Source organism: Oryctolagus cuniculus, chromosome 16, assembly GCF_964237555.1.
Source record: "Oryctolagus cuniculus chromosome 16, mOryCun1.1, whole genome shotgun sequence".
In the NCBI taxonomy this organism is placed as follows: Eukaryota; Metazoa; Chordata; class Mammalia; order Lagomorpha; family Leporidae; genus Oryctolagus; species Oryctolagus cuniculus.
The window spans coordinates 63,326,793-63,352,845 of record NC_091447.1 but is presented as its reverse complement, the minus strand read 5'-3'; the positions used below and the strand labels follow the sequence as shown (position 1 = coordinate 63,352,845).

Genomic DNA, 26,053 nt, shown 5'->3' with positions numbered 1-26,053 from the left:
CAGGGTTCACCCTGGTCCATGCTGTGGTGCGGCAGATGGGGTGTGTGCGCAGGCATGTGTACGGGGCGGGGAGTCTTGTGTGTGCTCAGCAGTTGTGCCCGTGTGTGAACGGTATGCACCCAGAGGTGTGTAGCAGTGTGCAGTGTGCAGACGGGCACAGGCAGCTGTGGTGTGTGTACAGCTGCACTCAGGCTTCTCAGAGTCACCGGCCCAGTGGACAGCAGACCCCAGCCACTGCGGGCCCTGGGCAGCAGAGCTGGACACAGACACATCACCTGGCTGCAGGCAGCTTCAGAGGGGCACTACTGAGAGACCTACAAATGGGAACCAGATCTTTTAAAAATAGATTATTTTATATGAGAGCAGCAAGAGAGACAGAGACGTCCCATCTGCCAGTTCACTTCACAGACGCCTGTGCCATCCAAGACAGGGCCAGGCTAAAGCCAGGAGCTGGCAATGCAATCCAGGTCCCTGATGGGGGTGGCCCGGAACCACCTGTCACTTAGGGGACCTGCACTACCAGGAGGCTGGAATCAAAAGTGGAGCCTGGACTTGAACCAAATACTCCACCATCCAACATGGGATGCCTGGGCATCATAACCTCTAGCCCCGAACACCCACCCTTGGGAAACTTCTAGAACTACAGATCAGAGGCCCTGAGAAGGCTGTGGAGGAGCGAGTGTGCTGTGAGCATGCCTGTGGGCCGTTCAAGTTTCCTATCAAAACCCAGGGCTGGGAGGCCGGCGCCACCATGGTGCAGTAGGTTAATCCTCTACCTGTGGTGTCGGCATCCCATATGGGCACTGGTTCTAGTCCCAGTTGCCCCTCTTCCAATCCAGCTCTCTGTATGGCCTGGGAAAGCAGTAGAAGATGGTCCAAGTCCTTGGGCCCCTGCACTCGCATGGGAGATCGGGGAGAAACACCTGGCTCCTGGCTTCGGATCAGAGCAGCTCCGGCCATTGCGGCCAATTGGGGAGTGAACCATTGGATGGAAGACCTCTCTCTCTCTCTCTCTCTGCCTCTCCTCTCTCTGTATAACTCTGACTTTCAGAATAAATAAATAAATCTTTAAAAATATATATATAACCGAGAGCTGTGAACCAGATTCAGGAGGGACTTGGGAGATCCACCCCACAGTCCCTCCCCCACCCCCACCCCAGCCAGGTCAGAGCCATTCCCCTCCCCCCACCACCATGGGGCCATTGCCATGGTTGCCGGGTCACATGCTCTGTGAGGCGCCTTGGGTTCCATGTGACCCCATAGATCCCCTCCTCACTTCTCAAGTCAGCCTTCACTGAGCGAGAAGCCTTTGGTTGGACTTCACTGTCCAGATTGAATTCCAATTGCAGTGAGTTAGGGATTCTGGTACCCAGGAGTTGAGGAGGGGGAGCCTGTGGGGAGCTGATGCTGAGCTGAAGGGCTGTTTCTCAGTGAGAGGTGGAAGATGGGAGGGCAGGGCTGCCCCAGGCAGTAGGGCGGGGGTGGCAAGAGCAGTCAGGGGGTGGACAGGCACCACTAGTACGCCTCTGAGTGGGACACCCATGGCATGGTCATTAGGGTGCCCATCCTAATGCTGTGTACAAGGGCAGTGGACAGTGAGGGAGGAGGCTGTCAATGCAGCAGGTGGGAATGGATAGCAGGTGGCTGAGGCCCCTCCCAGGAGTAGGTAGAGGCCAGGATGCATCCTGGTGGGGCCACGCAGGGCCCCCCAAACCCGAGCAGGAGGGACACACCTGTGAGAGTAGCTGACCAGGTGCTGGTCCCTCCCACTGAGACAGGACAGAGCCCTCCCCCACCCCCCGGCCGGGAAGATGAAAACCAGGGTCCAAAATGGAGACACTGGGCCCCAGCCCCATAGCGACCGGTCTCTGAGACTGCCCTAGAATCCCAGAATTGGGATTCCAAGAGCTTCATGGCAAGCACTCGACAGGATGAGCCCACTGGGGTCCATGGTGTGCCAGGGCGGCATCCAGGGCAGAGGCCAGGTGGCCGGAGAGCCTGCCAGAGGTGGCCCCTGACCAGGCAGGGGGAGGGGCTGGAGGCCCCCAGCCAGGATGCAGTGTGACATCAGCAAGAGGGGTTCTGAGGCCTGAAGAACCATGCAGTGCACACATGTGTGTTTGTGTACTGTGATGGTGTGTAGTGTGTATGTGTATGTGTGTGCATGTGGGGTGTGGGGTGTGTATAATGGGGAAGTGGTATGTGTGTGATGGAGGTGTGGGTATATGTGGTAGCTCTGTGTGTAGTGAATGTGTTGTGTTGTGTGATAGATGTGTCTGGTACCTGGGTGGGTGTGTGTATGGTGTGTGTGTATGGGATACATACGCATGTAGATAGGTGTAGATGTATCTGCTGTGTGGTGTATGTGTGTGAAATCTGGTGTGTGATATGTGTATGGTGTGTGTGTGGTGTGTGTGGTGTCTGGTGTGTGATGTATGGTGTATGGTTTGTAGTGTATGTGTTGTGTATGATGTGTGTGTAGTGTGTATGGTGTGTGATGTTTGCAGTGTGTGTGCCGTGTATGGTGTGTATGGTGTTGTGTGTAGTGTGTACGGTGTGTGATGTGTGTAGTGTGTGTGTGGTGTATGGTGTGTAGTGTATGTGTGTATGGTGTGTGTGTGGTGTGTATGGTGTTGTGTATGGTATATGGTGTGTATGGTGTGTGTGTGGTATGTACAGTGTGTGTGTGTGCTGTATGGGGTGTATTGTGTGTACTGTGTGTATGTATAGTGTGTATGGTATGTGATGCATACAGTGTGTGTGTGTGTGGTGTGTATGGTGTGTGGTGTGTATGGTGTGTGATATATGGCGTATATGTGATGTATGGTGTGTATGGTGTGTGTGGTGTGTATGGTGTGTGATGTATATGGTATGTGTGTGGTGTGTATGGCGTGTGGTGTGTGTGGTATATGGTGTGTTCAGTGTGTATGGTGTGTGTGTATACTGTCTGGTGTGTGATGTATGGTGTATATGTGGTGTATGGTGTGTATAGTGTGTGTGTAGCATGTATGGTGTGTGATGTGTATGGTGTGTGTGTGGTGTGTATGGCATGTGGTGTATATGGTGTGTATAGAGTGTATAGTGTGTGTGTAGCATGTATGGTGTGTGATGTGTATGGTGTGTGTGGTGTGTATGGCGAGTGGTGTGTTTGGTGTGTCTGTGGTATATGGTGTGTATACTGTGTATGATGTGTGTGTACGCTGTGTGATGTGTATGGTACATAATGTATGGTATGTATGTGGTGTATGGTGTGTGTGTAGTGTGTATGATGTGTGATGTGTATGTTGTGTGTTCCACAGGAGGACTTCTCGGGGGAGACACCTACACAGGTGGATCCTGGCAACCACGCTTGCGGCTCTCGGGGTAAACACCACAGAGCTGCCCTCGGGATCTCACACAGAGAAAGAGGAGAGCACGCCATGCCCCAGTGACAGCCTCACCTGTGGGGCCCCGAGCCCCGGGGGACCCTTAGCTCAGAACCAACCCTAACCCACTTGGCATTTCATGTGACAAAGAAAGCACCAATGTCAGGGACTCCATTCTCATTGACCCCCTGTAGGACAAAGGTGACCACTGGAGGCACTCGTTTTCTAGTGTGTTGTAACCCCTGGGATGGGCTCTTCTATCTGGGTGAGTTGTAACCCCTGGGATAGGCTCTTCTATCTGGGTGAGTTGTAACCCCTGGGATGGGCTCTTCTATCCAGGTGAGTTGTAACCCCTGGGATGGGCTCTCCTGCCTGATTCAAAGACTTTGGAAAGCAGCCCATCTAGGAGGGGTCATTCTCAAACAGTTGGGTGACAGAAAACCCAACAAACCAAACGAAAAACCCATTGAATAGTTTTGTGCATGATCTAAATATCTATTTTATATATATATATATATTTGTTTTATAAAAGTATAATCATGCTATGCACATTTTTAGGAGTTTTTTTAAAGACTTATTTGGAAGTCAGAGTTACATAGAGAGAGAAGGAGAGGCAGAGAGAGATCTTCATCCACTGGTTCACTCCTCAATTGGCCACATCGGTCAGAGCTGAGCTGATCCAAAGCCAGGAGCCAAGAGCTTCTTCCAGGTCTCTCACATGGGTGCAGGGGCCCAAGAACCTGGGCCATCTTCTACTGCTTTCCCAGGCCACAGCAGAAAGCTGGATCAGAACTGGAGCAGCCGGGACATGAACCGGCACCCATATGGAATGCCAGCACTGCAGGCAGCAGCTTTACCCATTATGCCACAGTGCCGGCCCCGGGAGTTTTATTTATTAGAGAACAAGCAGATTCCAGTTACTGTTTCACTCCTCAAATTCCCACAACAAACCTGGGCCTCCACCAGTCTGCAGCCTGAAGCCAGAAACCCAATCTGAGTCTCCCTCGTGAGCGGCAGGGACTTGAGCCACCTGTGTGCTCCTGCCTCCCAGGGCTGTGCAGGAAGCAGAGTGGGAACCCAAATCACCAGGTACTCCAGCACGGGCAGGGCTGTGGGCTTGTACCGCATGTCTCTCTGGCTTGACACACACACTGGGAATTATGTCCTCAGCTCTGTGTGGTGTGGGAGGCTCCGTGGGAAGGGATGCAGAGAAGGTGGGCCAATGGCTGTTCCCTCCTCCCTCCCAACCCCCAGCAGGGTCACACCTAGGGAGCTGCCCACCAGTTGGAGCTCCATTTCAACCATCGGCTCAGAGAACTCCTTGTGCTCCAAGGTAAGCCCTCACCTACCTGCCCCTTTTACAAGTTTCTCTCTACAATGGAATGTTTGAACATGGGTGTGTGTGTGTGTGTGTGTGCATGTGAGTTAGAAAGAGAGAGAGAGAGAGAGAGAGAGAGAGAGAGAGAGAGAGAGAGAGAGAGAAGCAGACTAAAGACAAAGAGGTGTGACTAAGACTGCAGCATCCTGTGCAGGCTCTGGCGATGAGCCGAGGGCTGCAGTCAGCCGTGCTGTGTGCACCTGTGGTGAGGGAGGCAGGGGGTGGGAGGAGGGCCAGGATAGGACCCTCACTGAAGGTGGGGTGTGCACTGGGCAGCTCCTCTGAGTTTTACTTATGTTTTAGATTTTACACTGCTTTAGTTTTTTTTTTTTTCATTTTTTTTCATTTTTTTTATTTTTTGACAGGCAGAGTGGACAGTGAGAGAGACAGAGAGAAAGGTCTTCCTTTGCCATTGGTTCACCCTCCAATGGCCGCCGCGGCCAGCACGCTGAGGCCAGCACACCGCGCTGATCCGATGGCAAGAGCCAGGTACTTATCCTGGTCTTCCATGGGGTGCAGGACCCAAGGACCTGGGCCATCCTCCACTGCACTCCCTGGCCACAGCAGAGAGCTGGCCTGGAAGAGGGGCAACCGGGACAGAATCCGGCACCCTGACCGGGGCTAGAACCTGGTGTGCCAGCACCACAAGGCGGAGGATTAGCCTAGTGAGTCATGGCGCCGGCCAGATTTTTCACTGCTTTAGATTTTATTAATAAAAAGAAAACAGGTTTCTGGTATATACTGAATAGTGACCAGGCAACCACACTTGCCTTCCCCCTCTCTTTCCCTCCCTTGATCCATCTCCTTCCTTCCTTTCTTTTTTTCTTGTCCTTCAATTTTGCAAAGGCATAATTTCAGTCCACCCTGCAAGCATAGGCTTAAGGCACCACTAGCAACAATGTCCAACAAATAAAGATTCTTTTTTAATTATCTTTATATACAGAAGTTCAACTTGGTATATGCTAAGTAAAAATTTCATCAGATTGCACCCACACAGAAACAAAGTATAAAGTACTGTTTGAAGACAAGTTTTACCATTAATTCACATAGTACAACTCATTAAGGACAGAGATCCTACATGGGGAGTAAGTGCACAGTGACTCATGTTGTTAACAATTGACACTCTTATTTATGATGTCAGTAATCACCCAAGGCTTTTGTCATGAGCTGCCAAGGCTACGGAAGCCTCTTAAGTTCATAAACTCTGACCTTATTTAAACCAGGCCATAAACAAAGTGGAAGTTCTCTCCTCCCTTCAAAGAAAGGTACTTCCTTCTCTGATGGCCATTTTTTCCACTGGGATCTCACAGAGATCTTTCATTCAGGTCATTTTTTTGCCACAGTGTTGTGGTTTCCATGCCTGAGAAACTCTCATGGGATTTTTAGCCAGATCCAAATGCCTTAAGGGCTGATTCTGAGGCCCAAGTGCTGTTTAGGGCATCTGCCATTCTACGAGTCTGCTGTGTATCCTGCTTTCCATGTTGGGTTGTTCTCTCCTTTTTAATTATATCAATTATTATTAGCAGACGTTGGTCTTGTTTATGTGATCCTTTGACACTTAATCCTATCTTTATGATCAATTATGAACTTAAACTGATCACTTTAACTAGTAAGATGGCATTGGTACATGCCAACTTAATGGGATTTGGAGTCCCATGGTATGTTTCTAGTTCTACCATTAGGGGTAAGTCCAAGTGAGCATGTGCCAAACTGTATGTCTCCTCCCTCTCTTATTCCCACTCTTATATTTAACAGGGATCAATTTTCAGTTAAAGTTAAACACCTAAGATTAAATGTGTGTTAATTAAAAAGTTCAACCAATGGTATTAAGTAGAAAAGGAAAATACTGAAAAGAATAAAATAGTAAGCTCTTTCTCATCAGTCAGGACAAGGGCTGATCAAGTCATTGTTTCTCATAGTGTCAGTTTCACTTCTATAAGTTTCCTTTTAGGTGCTCAGTTAGCTGTCACAGATCAGGGAGAACATATATTTGTCCCTTTGGGACTGGGGACTGGCTTATTTCATTCAGAATGATGTTTTCCAGATTCCTCCATTATGTTGCAAATGACTGGATTTCATTTTTTTACCACTGTGTAGTATTTTATAAAGTACATATCCCATTATTTCTTTATTCAGTCTTCTGTTGATGGGAATTTAGGTTGATTCCATGTCCTAGTTACAGTGAATTGAGCTGCAATAAACTTTGAGGTGCAGAGAGCTTTTTTGTTTGTCAATTTAATTTCCTCTGGGTAAATTCCAAGGAGTGGGATAGCTGGGTTGTGTGGTAGGGCTATATTCAGGTTTCTGAAGAATCTCCAGACTATCTTCCACAGTGGCTTTACCAGTTTGCATTCCCACCAACAGCGGATTAGTGTGCCATTTTCCCATCTCTTCACCAGCATCTGTTGTTAGTTGATTTCTGTATGTAAGCCATTCTAACCAGGGTGAGGTGAAATCATTGTGGTTTTGATTTCCATGTCCCTGGTGGCTAGTGATCCTGAGCATTTTTTCATGTGTCTGTTGGTAGTTTGGATTTCCTCTTTTGAAAAATGTCTATTGAGGTCCTTGGCCATCACTTAAGTGGGTTGTTTGTTTTGTTGTTGTGGAGTTTCTTGATCTCTTTGTAGATTCTGGTTGTTAATCTTTTATCAGTTGCATAATTTGCAAATAGTTTTCCCATTCTGTTGGTTGCTTCTTCACTTTCCTGATTGTTTCTTTTGCCATCCTTGGTTAAGTTTATTCCAAGGTATTTGATTGTTTATAGCCATTGTGAATGGGATTGATCTTAGAAGTTCTTTCTCGGCCAGCGCCACGGCTCACTTGGCTAATCTGCTGCTTGCAGTGCCAGTACTCTGGGTTCTAGACCTGGTTGTGGTGCTGGATTCTGTCCCAGTTACTCCTCTTCCAGTCCAGCTCTCTGCTGTGGCCCAGGAAGGCAGTGGAGGATAGCCCAAGTGCTTGGGCCCTGAACCTGCATGGGAGACCAGGAGGAAGCACCTGGCTCCGGGCTTCAGATTGGCACAGCACGCCAGCTGTAGTGGCCATTTGTGGGGTGAACCAACGAAGGGAAGACATTTCTCTCTGTCTCTCTCTCACTGTCTAACTCTGCCTGTCAAAAAAAAAAGAATAAGTTTTCAGCCATGGCATTGCCTGTGTATACAAAGGCTGCTGATTTTTGTGTATTGATTTTATATCCTGCTATTTTCCCAAACCCTTCTATGAGTTCCAATAGTCTCTTAGTAGAGTTCTTTGGATCCCCTAAATAAAAAATCATATCATCTGCAAAGAGGGACAGTTTGACTTTTTCCTTCCCAATTTGTATCCTTTTAATTTCTTTTTCTTGCCTAATGTCTTTGGCTAAAACTTCCAGAACTATATTGAATAGCAATGGTGAGAGTGGGTATCCCTGTCTGGTACCAGATCTCAGTGGAAATGCTTCCAACATTTCCCCATTCAATAGGATGCTGGCCTGTAGATTCCTAACAATATTTTTTAGATTTCTAACTTCCTCTTCTTGTCTTTGCTTTAACTGTATACTTTCCTGTGCTCTGTCTTCTAAGTCTGATATTCTCTCTTCTGCCTTACTTATTCTGTTTTTAAAGCTCTCAACTGCATTTTTTGTCCTATTGAATTATTTCATTTTGATTTCTCTTCAATATCTCCATTTCATATTCTATTGGATTCTTCATTTCAGTTTGATTCCTCCTTAAGATTTCATTTTCAAGCCGGCGCCGCGGCTCACTAGGCTAATCCTCCGCCTAGCGGCGCCGGCACACCAGGTTCTAGTCCCAGTTGGGGCGCCGGATTCTGTCCAGGTTGCCCCTCTTCCAGGCCAGCCCTCTGCTGTGGCCAGGGAGTGCAGTGGAGGATGGCCCAGGTGCTTGGGCCCTGCACCTGCATGGGAGACCAGGAAAAGCACCTGGCTCCTGGCTCCTGCCATCGGATCAGCGCAGTGCACCGGCCGCAGTGCACCGGCCGTGGCGGCCATTGGAGGGTGAACCAACGGCAAAAGGAAGACCATTCTCTCTGTCTCTCTCTCTCACTGTCCACTCTGCCTGTCAAAAAAAAAAAGATTTCATTTTCATATGAGAGATTTGGATTTCAGTAGTTTGTATGTTTGCATTTGATCACTTCTAAGTATTCTTATCAATTTTTGGAGTTCCATTTCTTGCATTTCTTCTATCTCATCATCTTCATAATCTTGAACTGAAGTGTCATGTTCTTTTGGGAGCATCATGTTGTCTTCCTTATTTTGTTGCTTGGATTACTGCATTTGTTGTTCAGAATTTTTGGAGATATTCATTGGTTTCTTTTGTGTGTGTGAGTTTTCCACTGTGGTGGCTTTTCTCATTGTACTATGACTCTGTAGATAAGTGAACTGTCTGCTTTCACTGAATCTCTAGAGGCTTGTTGTGAGTGTGGCCAGAGAGCTCTGTTCAGTTCTTCATGGTTATGGCATGCCTAAGGTGACACACCCAGGTGTGGCATGGTTAATCTTTTTTGCTTTTAATCAGAAGGGAAGTAATTCTGCTCAGCTGGGCTGAGCTCTTCTCTTCAGTGGTGATCAGTGCCTGAGCGCTAGCCCCAGTGGGTATAATATTATAATATTCATCTGCTCTGTCCTAAGGACCACACAAAGGATCTGTGCAGTCCTCAGTGTAAGTTCAGATTCCTCTGCAATGTCTCTCACTGGGTAGCCAGGGCTGCCCAAGCTTGTGGTGTCTCCCACTGAGACTACTCAAAGTCTCAGCCACACACCCTCAGTTCAGAAGCTCCACAGTCCTGTTCAGAAGCTCCACATACTCACTAAGTCTTAGTCTCCTGTTATTACTCTCCACCAGAGTCAGATTTCTGCTCAACTGATTGCTGGGTGCAGACATGAGCTGGCACAGCTGTTACATATGTCCAAAATGGTGCCCACTCTATTGGCTAATACACCTTTGTAATGTGATTGGAGAGAGAGAAACATGTTTGTACCATCCCTTTTATTTTTTCTTTCCTCTAGCTAGGCTGGTGTTCTCTCCACTAGGGGACTTCAAGCCTCATGCTCTCTAGGCTCTTCCTGGCACTTTTCCACCAGTGTCTCGGGCTTCTGCAGACTCACCTCACCTCACTTTCCAGCGCTGATGCAGAGGCTCTTGGCTGCTAGAGTCCCAAGCCCTGGGTGCCCACACCACCAACTGTGTCCCTCTAATTTCAGGAGTGTTTCCTCAGCTGTTTTTCCCATAACTCTTCCCTGAGACTACACTATCTCCATTTTTATGAAACTATATTCTCCTGGACTAGATCAGTAAGCTCCCTCCCTATTCTGCCATCTTGGAACTGCCGAGAGTCGAAATTACTGTTTTCTCCTCTGATGGATTTTGTCTTTGAACTATGTCTCTGTGTCTTAGTTGAGTGTCTGGTCCTTCAGTTAATACCTAGTGGCATATTTTGCATGAGGTCTCAGAACTCTGTCAGTGCACAAAGAGTGGCAAGAGTTCAGTGGAGTGCAGTAGATCTCTTTTCAGCAGGAAGGAGGGTATGATCACCCCTGTTGGCATAATCACACCCTCATCTCCTCTCCTCCAAGGTGGTCAATGCCCCGGGTTAGCACACAGTGGGTGCAGCACTGGCCTGCACTGCCACACTAACCACATAAAGGATCTGTGCAGTCCTCATGTGAACATGGGCCCCACTACCATGAACCACCCCAGCAGTCAGGGAGCTCTGAGCCCTTGGCACCACACTCAGTGACTGCTCAGAGGCCCAGTTACAGTCTGTGCCCTAATGTGTATTCTCAGGATTCCCACAGTCTCTGCACACAAGTCTCCCATTGTCACGGGTGCAGAAGATCTGCTCCACCCTGCTCGCCTTTCCTGTCCACGGAGTGGAAGAGATGTTCCCAGACCAGCTGCCTGTGGGTGCTGCACCTTGGCACTTTGAGCCCTGAGCCTCTGGTAGGTTAAGAGTCTGGGGACACTTCACAGTCCCACATGAGTACCCAACCCCTGTCAGTCCTCTTAGCTAGACTGAAAATCAATGAGAAATGTGGATTTTTTCCCTCTGGTAAAATCCCTGGATCACACATATGCACAAGAGACAATACAGCCATGACTCATTTGAAAATGGCAACTTCTCCCTGTGTGTTGCTTGGCACACACAAGAGCCACCACAGCTGCTACTGATTTGAGAATAGTGGCTTTTCCCCATCCATTACCCAGTGAGTGCATCCAAGCTGCCACAGCCACAACTTCTGTCAAGATGGTGCCCTCTCCCAGCTGGTTGCCAGGTGCCATTGTCAGGGGATGGGGAGAGAGAAATGTGCCCATTTTTGCTGTGTTGGGGGGTACACTGTCCCTGTTTGAACTCCAAGCCACATTCACACCAAGTTGTATCACCTATGTATCACAGCTGTATTCACTCAGGCTGTATCTCCTATGGCACGGGTTCCTGCAGTATGCTCTCATCTTGCTCTCCAAAGCTATTGCTTCCTCTGGCTCTTAGCTGCAGGGGTCATATGTTGGATGCATCCGCACCTTCCACGTGGATCCATGGCATCCCTCTTCCTGCTGTAGAATTTCCCTTGCAGATTTCTCTCCAACTTTTCTCATGTGAATACCCTTCCTCCACTTTTTTGCTACTGTTTTTTCCTAGCCTAAAGCGGTATGTCCTTTCCCTATTCCACCACTTTAAGAATATCAAATAACTAAATTTTTTTTAGAAAACCACAATGAGAGATCATGCTGTTCCAATTGGAATGATTATTATCAAAAACACAGTAAGAATGGGAATAGTAGAGGGAGGAGGAAGAAGAATGGGAGTGCAGGTGAGAAGAATCACTGTTTCTAAATTTATGACTATGAAATGCATGAAACGTCTATGCCTTTGTCCTCCTGGCCACTGGAGCTGCCTGGCTCATCCTGGATGGGGGATGTCTCTTTGCCGGCACCTGACAGCTAAACTGTGGTGGCCAGGAGGACAAGGGTGACCGAGCCCCAAGCTGAGGTCCTACTTCATGCCACAAACCTTGTCTGAGGAGCTCCATCAGCAAGATCATGTAGGAGACAGGCAATGAGACCATGGGGGATGAGTGGCAGTCTGTCTCAGGGATCACCTCTACTTGCTACTCCATTGTGGAGTCACGGTCTCAGGAGGGACAGCCCATCCCAGAGAGCAGAGACTTCAAGGGAACCCCAAAGCCCGACGCTGAGCGAGAGCCTGGGAGGCTGTGAGAGAAGATGCTGCACCTGGAGTCCATGCTCAGGAAGCTGCAGGAGAACCTACAGAAGAAGGCTGACAGGGCTGCCCTGGAGGAGGAGGTGCAGAGACAGAGGCACAACCATCAGAGGCTGCAGGCTGAATCAGAGAGCACAGCCATCCACCTGCTCCTGGCCACCAAGCCGCCAGGTTCCCCCATGACCAACCTGGCCTGAGGTGGACATGGACCTGCCTGGGCCCTGCCACCCTGGGCCCTCCTCAGGAACCCCTCCTTGTGCCAACCTGCATCTCAGCAGTGCTCCCACTCTCTGGCCTCTTGTTTGATGGCAAAGTTGTTGCACCCATCCTAGTTTGTAAATATTCTGTGTAGAAGAGGAGAATTCAGGGAGTAAAGAAGCCACTGCCAAGAAAAAACCACCAAAGGTCAACCAACATGGGGTCACCCACCTCAGGTAGTGGACTCAACAGTGCACACACTCAGATGTGTGTGCCTAGTATGCCTAGTAACTAATGTGTGCCTTCCTACCAATTATGTTCCTAGGTTCCTGGGCCCCAGGAGGAGGAAATACAGAGCCGCAAGGGCTGAAAACTACGCTGCAGAAAAGTTGTGCTCTGAGCATTTCAGGCATGGAAAGCCAAGACACTGTGGAAAAAACGAGCTACATGAAAGAACTCTGTGAGGGAGATCCTGGTGGAAAGAAGGGGCCATCAAAGGAGGTACCTTTCTCTGAAAGGAGGAGAGAACTTCCACTTTGATTATGGCCTGGTCTAAATAATGTCAGAGTTTGTGGACTCAAGAGGCTTCCATAGCCTTGGCAGTTCATGACAAGAGCCTCAGGTGATCACTGACCTCACAAATAAGAGTGTCAATTGTTAAATCAGCAACAGGAGTCACTGTGCACTTGCTCCCCATGAAGGACCACTGTCTTTAATGAGTTGTACTGTGAGAATTAACTGTAGGACTAGTCTTCAAAAAGTACTTTATACTTTGTGTGCCTGTGTGGGTGCAAACTGTTGAAATATTTACTTAGTATATAGTTTTTCTTCTGTATAAAGATAATTAGCAATGAATCTAACATGTGATGGGAGAGGGAGTGGAGGTGGGATGGTTTTGGGGGTGGGAATGTGGGTTTGGGGGAAGAACCACATAATGCAAAGTTGTACTTAAGAAATTTACATTTATTAAGTTGTGCTCTGAATCAGAATGTGTTAGATGCTAGTCATTCTGCCCACACTGAGCGAGATGGAAGTGAGAGAACCCCCCCCCATGCTGCTATCATTCCCATCTTTCCCTTATTTTCTATCCTTGCCCTCCTGATTCTGATAAGGAGATGAGGATTGGATTGGATTTTTGGGAGCACTCCTATACATCTCCTTTTTTGGCACAAGTTCTCATCCCACTGCTTATCACCAACAACCAGCCCAGAAGTCCCTCTCTGGCCTCTCCCATCCTCCACAATAATGAAAGGGACATAGCAACTCTGGTTACCTCATATTCATGTGGATATATAACTGTTGTGAAAGGACTTTAGAAAATGAGTTAGCCTGGGGCTGGTGCTGTGGTGCAGTAGGTTAATCCTCTGCCTGTGGTGCCAGCATCCCATTTGGGCGCCAGTTCTAGTCCCGGCTGCTCCTTTTCCAATCCAGCTTTCTGCTATGGCCTGGGAAAGTAGTGGAAGACAGCCCAAGTACTTGGGCCCCTGCACCCATGTGGGAGACCTGGAAGAATGTCCTGGCTCCTGGCTTCAGATCAGCAAAGCTCTGGCTGTTGCAGCCATTTGGGGAGTGAACCAATAGAAGGAAGACCTTTTTCTGTCTCTCCCTCTCACTGTCTGTAACTCTGCCTCAAATAAAATCTTAAAAAAAAAAAAAAAGGAAATGAGCTAGCTGAACTGGGGAACTGATGTCTTCCCACATCTCCCGATTTCTACATCACACCGCAGTTCTAGGTGCCAATATTCTAATGGTATCCATGGCCTTTGGTCACTCTGCCTACTGATAGGCCAAGGTACATGTTACCCCAAGAAGAAGGACTATCATATAGAGCAATTTCTTCTCTGTCCTATTTCCCTTGATTATTCTTGAACCTATGCCATGGAACCATTTCCCTGATGGGTGGGGCATGTTTATATCATAAGGGACACTGTGACACAAGCTGGCCTATAAAAGTAGCTGTAGTCCTGGACCCTTACCAGTCACTGGTTCTGACTGCTAGGAGCTTCTCCGGACAACATGACAGATAAGCCTCAAATAATTCTTGCCTCCCAATGCCATCTTCCCCCTTATTCCTAATCTTCCCACCAGCCTGACCCTCCTGATCCTGTAGCCCGGCCCCACCTGTCTGGTTCCACTCCAGCCTGACCCCGTTAGATCTATATTTGAGCCTTACCATCCTGCTTTTCCGTACTGGCCTCATCCTCCTCTGGGCCCTGCACTCCAGCCCACCTATCCAAGTCAGCCATACCATTGTTACGTCCCTTCTGTCTCTTCACACCAGGCAAAAACCCCGGATCCTGCATCTTGGACTCACCCTCCTCCAGTGCCCTCCCCACATCTGACTCTCCTTTTCTTCTCCCAGACCCTCCTCCCTGTCCAGTATTGGAGCCTTTTCCTCCCCTGCTCCTCCTTACTGGCCCCACCCTCCCTCTGATCCTGCACCCCAGCCTGGCCCTGCTCCTGCACCGCCAGCTTGCCCTCCTGGGCTTCCCCAAAAGTCTCATCCTACTACTAATTCCTCACTCAAATCTCATCCCCCTTCTCATGCTGAACACCAACCTTGCCCTTCTCTGTCTCTAAACATAAGCCCCGCCCAGCCCTGCTCCCAAGCACAGGCCTCGTCTTCCTGCATCTAAACACAAGTCTCAGCCTCCTCCGGATGTTCCTCTCTGCCTTTCTTTCCCTTATGGCCATGATCTTCGGAAATGCCTTCTAGCACTTCTTGCACTAAAGCCTCACCCTTCTCCTAGCCTTTTACACAGACACAGACACACAGTCACTGCTCTCCACAAGCTTTGTCTTTCCTCCAGTCTTTCTCCACAGCGCCACCTTCCTTCTGTCTGGTCAACATGGCGCTAGCCTCTCATTGCACCTATACACCAACCTCACCCTCCTGGTCACCCACCCCGCTCTCAGCATCCTGCTGCTTCTCTGTGCCGTCCTTGCCTTTCCTCCAGTCTTTCTCCACAGCGCCACCTTCCTTCTGTTCCCTCACGTCAGCGCCAGCCTCTCATTGCACCTGTACACCAACCTCACCCTCCTCCTGGTCCCCCATCCCGCTCTCAGCATCCTGCTGCTTCTCTGTGCCGTCCTTGCCTTTCCTCCAGTCTTTCTCCACAGCGCCACCTTCCTTCTGTCCAGTCAACATGGCGCCAGCCTCTCATTGCACCTGTACACCAACCTCACCCTCCTCCTCGTCCCCCACCCCACTCTTCAGTCTTTCTCCACAGCGCCACCTTCCTTCTGTCTGGTCAACATGGCGCCAGCCTCTCATTGCACCTGTACACCAACCTCACCCTCCTCCTGGTCCCCCATCCCGCTCTCAGCGTCTGCTGCTTCTCTGTGCCATTCTTGCCTTTCCTCCAGTCTTTCTCCACAGTGCCACCCTCCTTTTGTCCTGTCGGCACCAGCCTCCTATTGAACCTGTACACCAACCTCAACCTCCTCCTGGTCACCCACCCAGCCCTCAGCATCCTGCTGCTTCTCTGTGCCAGCCTCACCTGCCTTCTGATCCTGCCCCTAAGCCTCGCCCTCCTCCTGCTCCTCTCTCCCAGCCTCAGCCTCACCCTCCTTCTGACCCTCTGCCTCACCCTTCTTTTCCTTCTCCCTGCCCATTCACTGTCCTTTTCCTCTACTCCAGCCTCACCCTCTGGCTGGTCTTTCCTCTCCACTTCAGCCTCCTTTTGAACCTCTGCTCCAGCCTCATCATCTTCCTTGTCCTCCTCCCAAGCCTCACCCTCCTTTTCTTTCTCTGTATCAGCCATCTCCTCTTTCTGTTCAACTCCAGCCTCAAGGTCCTACTGTCCTGCCCCCCAGCCTGTCCTTCCTTTTGGTCTGTCATTCCAGCCTCACCCTCCTCCTTATCCTCCATCTCAGCCTCGTGCTGCTCCTCCTTCTCACCCTCCTGGCCATCCTCGCCTTTGCTCTGTACCTTGATGCTTGCCTCACCCTCTTTCTGCTCGTCCGTCCCAGCCTGACCTTCCTTCTGATCCTTGCTTCCCTCCCCACCCTCCTTCTGGTCCTTCTCCCTACCTCACCCTTCTCTTCCTCTACCCTCCCTCTTCCTCTTGTTCCTCCATAACAACCTCAACCTTCTGTGACTATGTCCTGTCTGCCCACTTGCTTCCCACACCAGCCTGATCTTCCACAGAAGATCTTCCACATACTAAGATCACATACCTAATCTTAGTATGACCTCTCACCTCAGTCTTGCCCTGCCTCAGGCCCATCAAATTCTAACCCTCTCATCTACCTCTCTCCCAGTTCTCCTCACTTTGTCACCTTTTTCCTTCCATGACAAATGACACTACTTCCCAGTATCTGCCCTTATTCACTCCATGCCCAGAACGTCAGGACTCTATTCCTATCATACCTAACCTGCTCATTGCCCTGTGTTATCCTGTTTCTATTTGGCCTCTATGTTATCCCCAACTCCTCCTAACAACTCTACTTAATAGTCCTCTATACTCCCAACACACCCCCACCCACTTTTGATCCAGTCACCCAATCTGTACCTACTGGTTCACAAATATAATCCCGGAAGTAAGTTTCCTTCCCACTGTGACAATTCTGCCTCTATGTTATCCCCAACTCCTCCTAACAACTCTACTTATTAGTCCTCTATACTCCAACACACCCCCACCCACTTGTGATCCAGTCACCCCATCCGTACCTACTGGTTCACAAATATAATCCCGGAAGGAAGTTTCCTTCCCACTGCGATGGTTCTGGTGAAGCTCACAGTTGTGAAGACTGGACTCCCAGAAGCTCAATGGTGCCTATAGGGGACATGGCACAATGGCACATCATCCCTCAACCAAATACTATTTGGTTCATTACAAGACCCATTTCCATTATCAAATCCTGGTTATGTAACTAAAGTATTTTGCCTTCATCCCCACTTGGTTCCTCTTAATACACTAGAGCAGCTTTAACAATCTTCTTTTCTGAACAGGCAGTTAGATCCTCTCCCACCTGATCAATGTGCTTTCATTAGCCTTTACCTTACAACGTGGCTAGAGCAGATCAAAATGCAGGCCCATAACGGAGGAAAGAATGAGGGGGATTCATCCCCTCTGTTCCCCAGGAGGGTAAGTTCTGTTGATCTGCAGAGTTAAAGTGAGTGGAAGAAATGGGGAGCCCTGAGAACTCACCTACAGGGCATGAGGATTCCACTGTAGGCAGATGGGGACCTGTGTGCTTTTCGTTTGCTGCTGATTTGGGGGGGGGGGGGGCAGTTGGAGTTGGAGGTTGGTCGTTGTAGTTGACTTGATCTGGTTGTGCTCAAACTTTGTTGTTCCTTTTAATCCTCAAATATAACAAAGTACAGAGTCCATAGACTCTTTTCCAATAATCTTGAATGTACACGTTGTTGAATAAGCATGACACAGTCTCTGGCATTGCCCACAGAAATCTAAATTTAAAGTAATTTCCATCTCCTTGGAATTTCAGAAAATCCCTGTAGCAGGTGTGTAATGGAAAGGAGGAGTCACTGATTGGCTGGTGGACAATGACATCATTATTTCCCAGGATGAACTCCGTGAACATTTATGAACTTCCATGGATGATAGCCGATTGAAATTCCATTTACTCCATAGAGAACTTGAGGCACTGAAATGTTGATTCCATTGGATAGATGGCATTTAGAGATGCAGTTATCTTTGGCTGGGTTTGCAAGATTAATATAATGAATAGCAACTCTCCCTGTAATATTTCCCAGGGCAAAACCAGTTGGCTTGTTCTGTTTTTTTATAAAAGTAGCCACATGTCAACACTGATGTTTCAGTGGAGTTCTCAATTCATTGAAGATTTCGATTCCCCTGAATTCAGAAGATTGATTCTCTTACTGATAGTCAGCCTGTCTCCACAGTTGCTACCATGGTCATACTGTATCACATCTCTACAGTAAAACTCTTCAGAATGTTGCAACATCATCATAGAATTTGATAAACAGGCATCCCAAAACTTGAGAGACTCATCCAAGCAACTGTCATCACACTCATGCAACTGTAGACTGGGGCTTTGATCAAATGTTTGCTTCTAACAGGAGTATCGTGCTGTGCAATCTGTAGCACTTGGTTGCTATTGAGGTCCTGAATTTTGACACTGCTACATCAAAATACATCACACTGGTATATACATATACATACATATAAACCTTAGACCCAAGGATTATCATCAATCCTGACATGGCTGCATGAAATCTGCAAATTCCTTGAAATGTTATTGTTTTCCTCCTTTGACATTTTAGATGAATGGGTGTGAAAAACTCCAAGTTACTGAGAATAGCAACAGGAAAACATTATGCTCTCTATATGGTTTCATAATAAGGTCATTATAAAGTGGGTATCGATATTTTGTCAGAAGGGAAAACGGTCTAGTTCTGGAAACAGCCAACATTTGGGAGTTGAGCCTACCACCAGCCAACGGCCAGGAGCTGAGCCTACCACCAGCCAACAGCCAGGAGCTGAGCCTACCAACAGCAACGTTCTGGAGCCGAGCCTACCACCAGCCAACGGCCAGGAGCTGAGCCTACCACCAGCTAATTGCCAGGAGCTGAGCCTACCACGAGCCGACAGCCAGGAGCTGAACCTACCAGCAGCCAATGGCCAGGAACTGAGCCTACCACCAGCCAATGGCCAGGAGATGAGCCTACCACCAGCCAAGGGCCAGGAGCTGAGACTACCACCAGCCAACAGCCAGGAGCTCCCCCACAACCCTGCCACCTGCCCCGGTGCAGAGCAGAGATTGAGACTCCAAAAGCAATTCCAGTAAAAGTTAGGACACACATCCAATCAACTTTAGGATTAAATAGAAGGCAAAAATATAGTCCTGCTATTTGTAAAGCCCACCCTCACCAAGTGTCCGGGCCCCACTCACCTCCCCAGGAGTCCCTGGGCCCCTGAACACCGCCCACCATCCAGCCAGGAACCCCTGAATTCCCGGGCCCCACCCATCCAACCTTGGACTCCCCTCAGCTCCTGTGTCCAGGATTCCACACTGAATGCTGGGACAGCCTCCTCTTCAACCCCCGTGCCGGGGCCCCGCCCACTATTCCAGACCCTCTAAGCCCCACACCTGGGACCCTGCCCACCATCCAGGGACACGCCTCAGCTTCAATCCCCGGGACCCCACCCATCTCCCTAGAATCTCCTCAGGTCCCTGATCAGGAACCACCCCAAGCCCCTGGGCCCCGCCCACTACCACAGGACCCTCTAAGCCCCATACCTGTGACCATGGCCACATCCAGCCAGGACCCCCCTCACCCACTATCCTGGGACCCTGTAAATCCTATGTCCAGGGCTCCTCCCACCACCCAGTTGGGACCCCTCAGCCCCTGGACCCTGCCCACCATACCAGGACCCTTTAAGCCCCCTGCCCCATCCACAAGGACCCCCCTCACCCACTAACCGGGGCTCTGTAAGGCCCATGCCCGGAACCCCGCCCACCACTCCAGGACCCACCTCTGCACCTGTGCCCGGGACACCCCCCCCCAACCCCCGGGCCAAGCCCACTATCCTGGGACTCCCCCTGGCTCCTGTTCCCGGGGCCTGTCCATATCCTCAGAACCCCCTCAAGCCCGGGCTCAGAAGCCCCGCCTTAGCCCCCGGGCCCCGCCCATTACTCCAGGACCACTCCTCACCCCGCCCCGTGCCGGGACCCGCGCTCCTAATGTCCCCGGGCGCATTAAAAAGCGCCGCCGCCTCACCCTCGCCGAGGAGAGCCACCCTGTCTTGTGTTTCTGGCCCACGGCGGCCCCGCTCGGGTCGGGAGGGGGCGCCGCGCCGGTAGCGGCCCCACCGCCAAGCGCTTCCGGGTCAGAGGGCGCGCGGCGCGACGGGACGTGCTCGGGGCAAATTCGGAGGCGGGGCTGGGCGCGGGGCTCCGGCGGGGTCCCCCCTGCTTGCGGCGGCGCCGTGGAGGAGGCCGTGGGCGACCTGAAGCAGGCGTCGACTTGCGTGGCTGACCCCTCCTGAGGGGCGCGGCCCCCAGCACCGCCAGGGAGGCCCGGCAGGCCTGACCCGAGGAGACCCCCCTGTCCCGCCGCCGCCCCGATCTGGCTTCATCTGCAGGAACCCTCAGGCCACCGTGACTGGAGCAGGAAGTTGGGTTAGGAACGTCCAGCACTAGGAAGAGCAGAAAACGCGGTGACGTCACGGCGTCTTTCAGGGCATTTTGGATTTGCCGTCTTTCCATCCTCAGCCTGTCTGCCTGCCTTGTGCTTGCAGCCGGGGCAGGACCTGGCTTCTGCCTGTCCTGGGCAGCAGGCAGTGGGGTCGCGTAGACCTGCTCCTTTGCGTTGGCTGCGTTCACCCCGGTCTCAGGGATGCAAGGAAAAGACCTTCTCTACCAAACAGCTGTTTTGGGGGCACAGTTCTAGGTGCTGCATGCAGTTGCAGTTGGGTCCAGAGACGCCTTCGCGCCAAATGCACTGGCATTCAGATCAGAGACATCTGCACAAACCGCACCATGGACGCACTTGGGGCCAGCAGAGGGCAGGCACAGAGGTGTGATGTCAGAACCAGCTCGGTGGGGCCGGTGCTGTGACGTAGTGGGCTAACCCTCTGGCTATGGTGCCAGCATCCCATATGAGCGTTGGTTTGAGTCCCAGCTGCTCCACTTCTGATCCAGCTGTCCTATGGCCTGGGAAAGCAGTGGAAGATGACCCAAGTGCTTGCATGTGGAAGACCCAGAAGAAGCTCCTGGCTCCTGGCTTCGGATTGGCGCAGCTCCAGCCATTGCAGCTCTTTGGGGAGTGAACCAGCAGATGAAAGATCTCTCTCTCTCACTGTATTTCTGCTTTTCAAATAAATGAATGTATCTTTTTAAAATAACCCTAGTCCTTTGTTCATCATTAGATAGATATGGTTTCATAATTGATAGATGGAATAAACACATTTGCTAATGAACATGATGGCGTAGATTCCAGAAGGTGCCTATTGTGCACTGGTTGAGGGAGACACTTGGATCTGAAACAGTACAGGACCCTAAAGGGGAGAATCAAAGCCAATGACCAGTTAGAAAACACACAGATGTATTAAGTTCCGCTATCAGGAAGAGCTGTTAGTGATATACCCAGGAATGATGGAGATAAAGGAGAAAGACTGTGGCCTCAGATTTTCTTAACCTACACTCAGTAAATGACCTCAGTTGCCAGCTGTAGTCTGATTATGGGAGTAGCAAAACACATAACATGTTTTCCAGTAAAACAAACAAAAATCTACTCAGTATGAACACATCGTGTGTAGAGAACTTATTCTTAAGATAGCCTACTGTCCCAAGAGATGATGGTGAATTCCAGCTGTTTCTGTGTTTGGGAAGTCTTTGGGAAAGCAGGAAAGTAAGAAAAGGAAAGATGTTTAAATACCAAAGAGAGCAGAAGGCGTAAAGAGCAAATTGCTCAAGTGAGACAGGTGGAAATCAGAGTAACATCAACTCCAGGAACCAACATGAAGGAGAAAATTATACTTTCACAATCTGGTCATGGAATCAGGATTTCTGGTCCAGGCATTTGAGTCCTATGATTATCAGTACTTCCTTAGCTCCAGAGCAATGGACCCTTGTGTAGTTTCCAGAGCCTTCTTTATGTCTTTGTTCCTCAGACTGTAGATGAAGGGGTTCAGCATGGGGGTGACCACTGTGTACATCACTGAGACCATGGCAGGTGAGTGTGAGTTGTGGCTAACAGATGAAGTGAGGTAGACACCTAGATCTGTGCAATAGAATAAGAAGACAACAGAGAGGTGAGAGGCACAGGTGGAAAATGCTTTATGCTTCCCCGAGCAGAGGAGACTGCATGGATGGAGGAGATGATCTTAGAGTAGGAGTACAGGAACCCACCAAGGGGACCAATAGAAGCAGCACAGGTGTGAAATATATGACCATGTCATTAAGAAAAGTGTCAGACTTGCCCCAAACAGTAGAGTTAGAAACATACCAGGGGATTCCAATTCAATCCCATCAAGGTGGCATGTACCAATGCCATCTCACTAGTCCAAGTGATCAATTTCTGTTCACAATTGATCATAATGATAGGACTAAGAACCAAAGGGATCACATAAACAAGACTAGTGTCTGCAAATACTAGCTGATAGAATCAAAAAGGGAGAGAACGATCCAACATGGGAAGTGAGATACACAGCAGACTCATAGAATGGCAGATATCCTAAACAGCACTCTGGCCTCAGAATCAGCCCTTAAGGCATGCGGATCCGGCTGAAAAGCCCATGGGAGTATTTCAGGCATGGAAAGCCAAGACACTCTGGCAAAAAAAAAAAAATTACCTGAATGAAAGATCTCTGCGACTGAGATCCCAAGGGAAAGAACAGGTCATCAAAGAAGGAGGTACCTTTCTCTGAAGGGAGGAGAGAACTTCCACTCTGACTACGACCTTGTCTAAATATGATCAGAGTCAGCGAACTCAAAAGGCTTCCATAGCCTTGGCACCTCATGACAAGAGCCTAGGGTGATTACTGATGCCATAAACAAGAGTGCCAATTTGTTAAGTCAACAACAGGAGTCACTGTGCACTTACTCCTCATGTAGGATCTCTGTCCTTAATGTGCTGTACATTGTGATTTAATGCTATAACTAGTACTCAAACAGTATTTTTCACTTTGTGTTTCTATGTGAGTGCAAACTGTTGAAATCTTTACTTAATATATGCTAAACTGATCTTCTGTATATAAAAAGAATTGAAAATGAATCTTGATGTGAATGGAAGGGGAGAGGGAGAGGGAAACGGGAGGGTTGCAGGTGGGAGGGAAGTTATGGGGGGAAGCCATTGTAATCCATAAGCTGTACTTTGGAAATTTATATTCATTAAATAAAAGTTAAAAAAAGAAAGAAAAAAGAAAAGTGTCAGAGCAGGCAAGTTGGGCCACTTGATGCCGGTGCCACAGGCGGAGGATTAACCAAGTGAACCACAGCACCAGCCCCCTGATTCATTTTTTAACATTATTTACTCTAACATGAAGAGAACAGATTTAATGCAGTTCATGGATACAATTCTAAGAATAGCATGATATTTCCCTTCCTCCCTTCCTTCCTCCCTCCTGCTTCTCCTCTCTCTCTCTCACCCTCTCCCTCTTTCCCCCACTCTTTCTTTCACATTTTTGAGATGACATATTTTTACTGTTCTTTCTGTATATTTCTTCAGTTTTCTAAGATTAAAAAGTCCTTTGAATATTAAAAAAATTTAAACAGATGTAAAAATGTTTGAGGTCCCATTTGAGTACCTGCTTACATTGTTTTATGTCCAATCAGTGTGTGTCTATGGGTACATATATCTATCTACTCAAAAATGAGGCACTTCTTCAGGGTCTAAAACATCCAAACTCCTACTTTCTAGTTCTGTTTCAGAGAAATTCGTTATGTATTTTCATTATCTTAGTTGCCCTACCGTGCAATAGAACCCAGCAATGTCTTACTTCTCCCTAAATGTAACCTAGTGAACACAGAACAAGCTTTCTCCACCCCTGGCCCATATCTCCCTCTCCATTCTCTAATATCCACCATTAGACTTTATCATTGTGTTTGAAAAGGCACCCAGTGATTTGAACGGGATTCCTTCTAGGTACCGTATGTTGATTGAGTTCTTGTCTGAGTAACATTAAGTGTCACCTTGGAATAATGATTCCAGGTAATTCGGCTTGAACACTGTTCTCATCTCACAGCAGGTACACACAAACACACAAACACACAGAGACAAACACAGACACAGATACCATGTCCTTCTCATCCCTAGCCGCATGGATATGGCAAAACGTGGACATGACGCACGCGGGCCACATCAAGTTCTTTCCCACAAAAAAGTGTAAATGCCACCCACAAGTTCCAGCTTGAAAACCTCATATGAACAAATAAACATGGGACTCTATTCTGGTATGGTCACTTTCGCCCTTTTATTTTTCTTCATTTTTATTTGAAAGGGAGAAAGAAGGAGAGAGAGGACCTGGCATTGTGGTGTAGCGGGGTTAAACCTTGGCCTGCAATGTCGACATCCCACATGGGTGCTGGTTCAAGACCCAGCTGCTCCACTTCAGATCCAACTCCCTCCTTTTTTTTAACTTTTATTTAATGAATATGAATTTCCAAAGTACGACTTATGGATTACAATGGCTTCCCCCCCATACCGTCCCTACCACCCACAACCCTCCCCTTTCCCACTCCCTCTCCCCTTCCATTCACATCAAGATTCATTTTCAATTATCTTAATATACAGAAGATCAGCTTAGTATACATTAAGTAAGGATTTCAACAGTTTGCTCCCACACAGAAACATAAAGTGAAAAATAATAGATGATGTTTTTTAAATGATGATGAAATCAGATCAGACCTATTGTCATGTTTAATCCCAGTGAGAGTCAAGTTGGGAGTTGATAATTTTTTTTTTACAGAAGATCAGTTTAGTATGCATTAAGTAAAGATTTCAACAGTTTGCACCCCCACAGAAACACAAAGTGAAATATATTGTTTGAGTACTCGTTATAGCATTAAATCTCAACGTACAGCACATTAAGGACAGAGATCCTACATGAGGAGTAAGTGCACAGTGACTCCTGTTGTTGACTTTACCAATTGACACTCCTGTCTATGGCATCAGTAATCTCCCTATGCTCCAGTCATGAGTTTCCAAGGCTATGGAAGCCCTCTGAGTTCTCTGACTCTTATCTTGTTTAGACAAGGTCATAGTCAAAGTGGAGGTTCTCTCTTCCCTTCAGAGAAAGGTACCTCCTTCTTTGAAGACCTGTTCTTTCCACTGGGATCTCACTCACAGAGATCTTTTTGCCAGAGTGTCTTGGCTTTCCATGCCTGAAATACTCTCATGGGCTTTTCAGCCAGATCCAAATGCCTTTAGGGCTGATTCTGAGGCCAGAGAGCTATTTAGGACATCTGCCATTCTATGAGTCTGCTGAGTATCTCACTTCCCATGCAGATCCAACTCCCTCCTAATGCGCCTAGGAAAGCAGCAGAAGATGGTCCAGGTACTTGGGCACCTGTGTACATGTAGGAGACCTGGAAGAAGCTCCTGGCTCCTGGTTTCAACCTGGCCCACCCTAGCCAGTACAGCTGTTTGGGGAATAAACCAGTGGATGATAGATATATTCTCTCTCTCTCCCTCTCCCTCTCTCTCTCTCTCTCTCATCTCTCTCTCTGTAACTCTGTCTTTCAGATAAATAAGTTTTTTTAAAAAGCGAGCAGGAAATGAATCTAATGTTATCACTTCACTTATGTGAAGTTCCTAACATGACTCTGAGTGGAAAAACTGACAAAGAGTGAAGAATAAAGAACTGATGCCACATGATGGTGGAAGCAATGCAACCTTCAGAAATATATATAACTAGAAAAGCCCAGAGACACCGTAGGAAATAACAGGAAGAGAAGATGGATATACATATACACAAGATGATTTGTCAGCTTGGATGAGGTCAGGAACATTCTGCATCAACAAAGCAAAGGCAGGGGCAGGGCAGTAAGACAGTCTTATGGACCTGGTAACACACTTCCCTCAAACATTCACACACACGCGCACACACATGCACACACACAAGCACAAACATACACATGAAATGGCAGACAGAAATGTTTTCAGTTTCAAACACAATCTCTTGGTTGGAATCTGTCTCATCACCAGAAAATATCAATCTGCACGATTTCAAATATTAAAGATGGCACAGGTGGATGTCTGGTGCTGCATTTAAGCTGCTGCCTGGGACACCCACATCCCAGATCAGGTAGCCCGGGTGTGAGTTGTGGCTCTGCTCCTGATTCCAGCGTCCTGTTAATACATCCTCTGAGAGGTTGCAAAGACGATTCAGCTACACGGATTTTCTGCCAGCCACACAGGAGAACCACACTGAGTTCTGAGCATGGGACTTCTTTGGCCTGGCCC

The 26,053-nt window shown here is 48.6% G+C and overlaps 2 long non-coding RNA genes across 8 annotated transcripts in view; one reads left to right on the top strand and one right to left on the bottom strand.

The window, feature by feature from the left end:
- Positions 1 to 1,265: 1,265 nt before the first annotated feature.
- LOC138845652 (uncharacterized) lies at positions 1,266 to 20,441 on the top strand. 5 transcript variants are annotated; one of them, XR_011382873.1, is made up of 5 exons: positions 1,268 to 1,348; positions 4,620 to 4,698; positions 10,527 to 10,682; positions 12,485 to 12,660; positions 17,611 to 20,441. It is a non-coding gene; the product is annotated as an uncharacterized lncRNA (long non-coding RNA). The 5 variants fall into 5 exon arrangements; XR_011382874.1 differs by lacking the exon at positions 17,611 to 20,441 and having other exon boundaries at positions 1,266 to 1,348; positions 4,623 to 4,698; positions 12,485 to 13,037; XR_011382872.1 differs by lacking the exon at positions 17,611 to 20,441 and having other exon boundaries at positions 12,485 to 13,037.
- Positions 19,636 to 26,053, bottom strand: part of LOC138845651 (uncharacterized) — a 20,444-nt gene continuing 14,026 nt past the window's right edge. For 2 of the 3 annotated variants that reach the window (XR_011382869.1, XR_011382870.1), the window contains one exon: positions 19,640 to 21,146. This is a non-coding gene — a long non-coding RNA (uncharacterized lncRNA). Of the gene's footprint in view, positions 21,147 to 26,053 lie in introns of all 3 variants that reach the window. The other variant, XR_011382871.1, reaches the window with a different exon arrangement.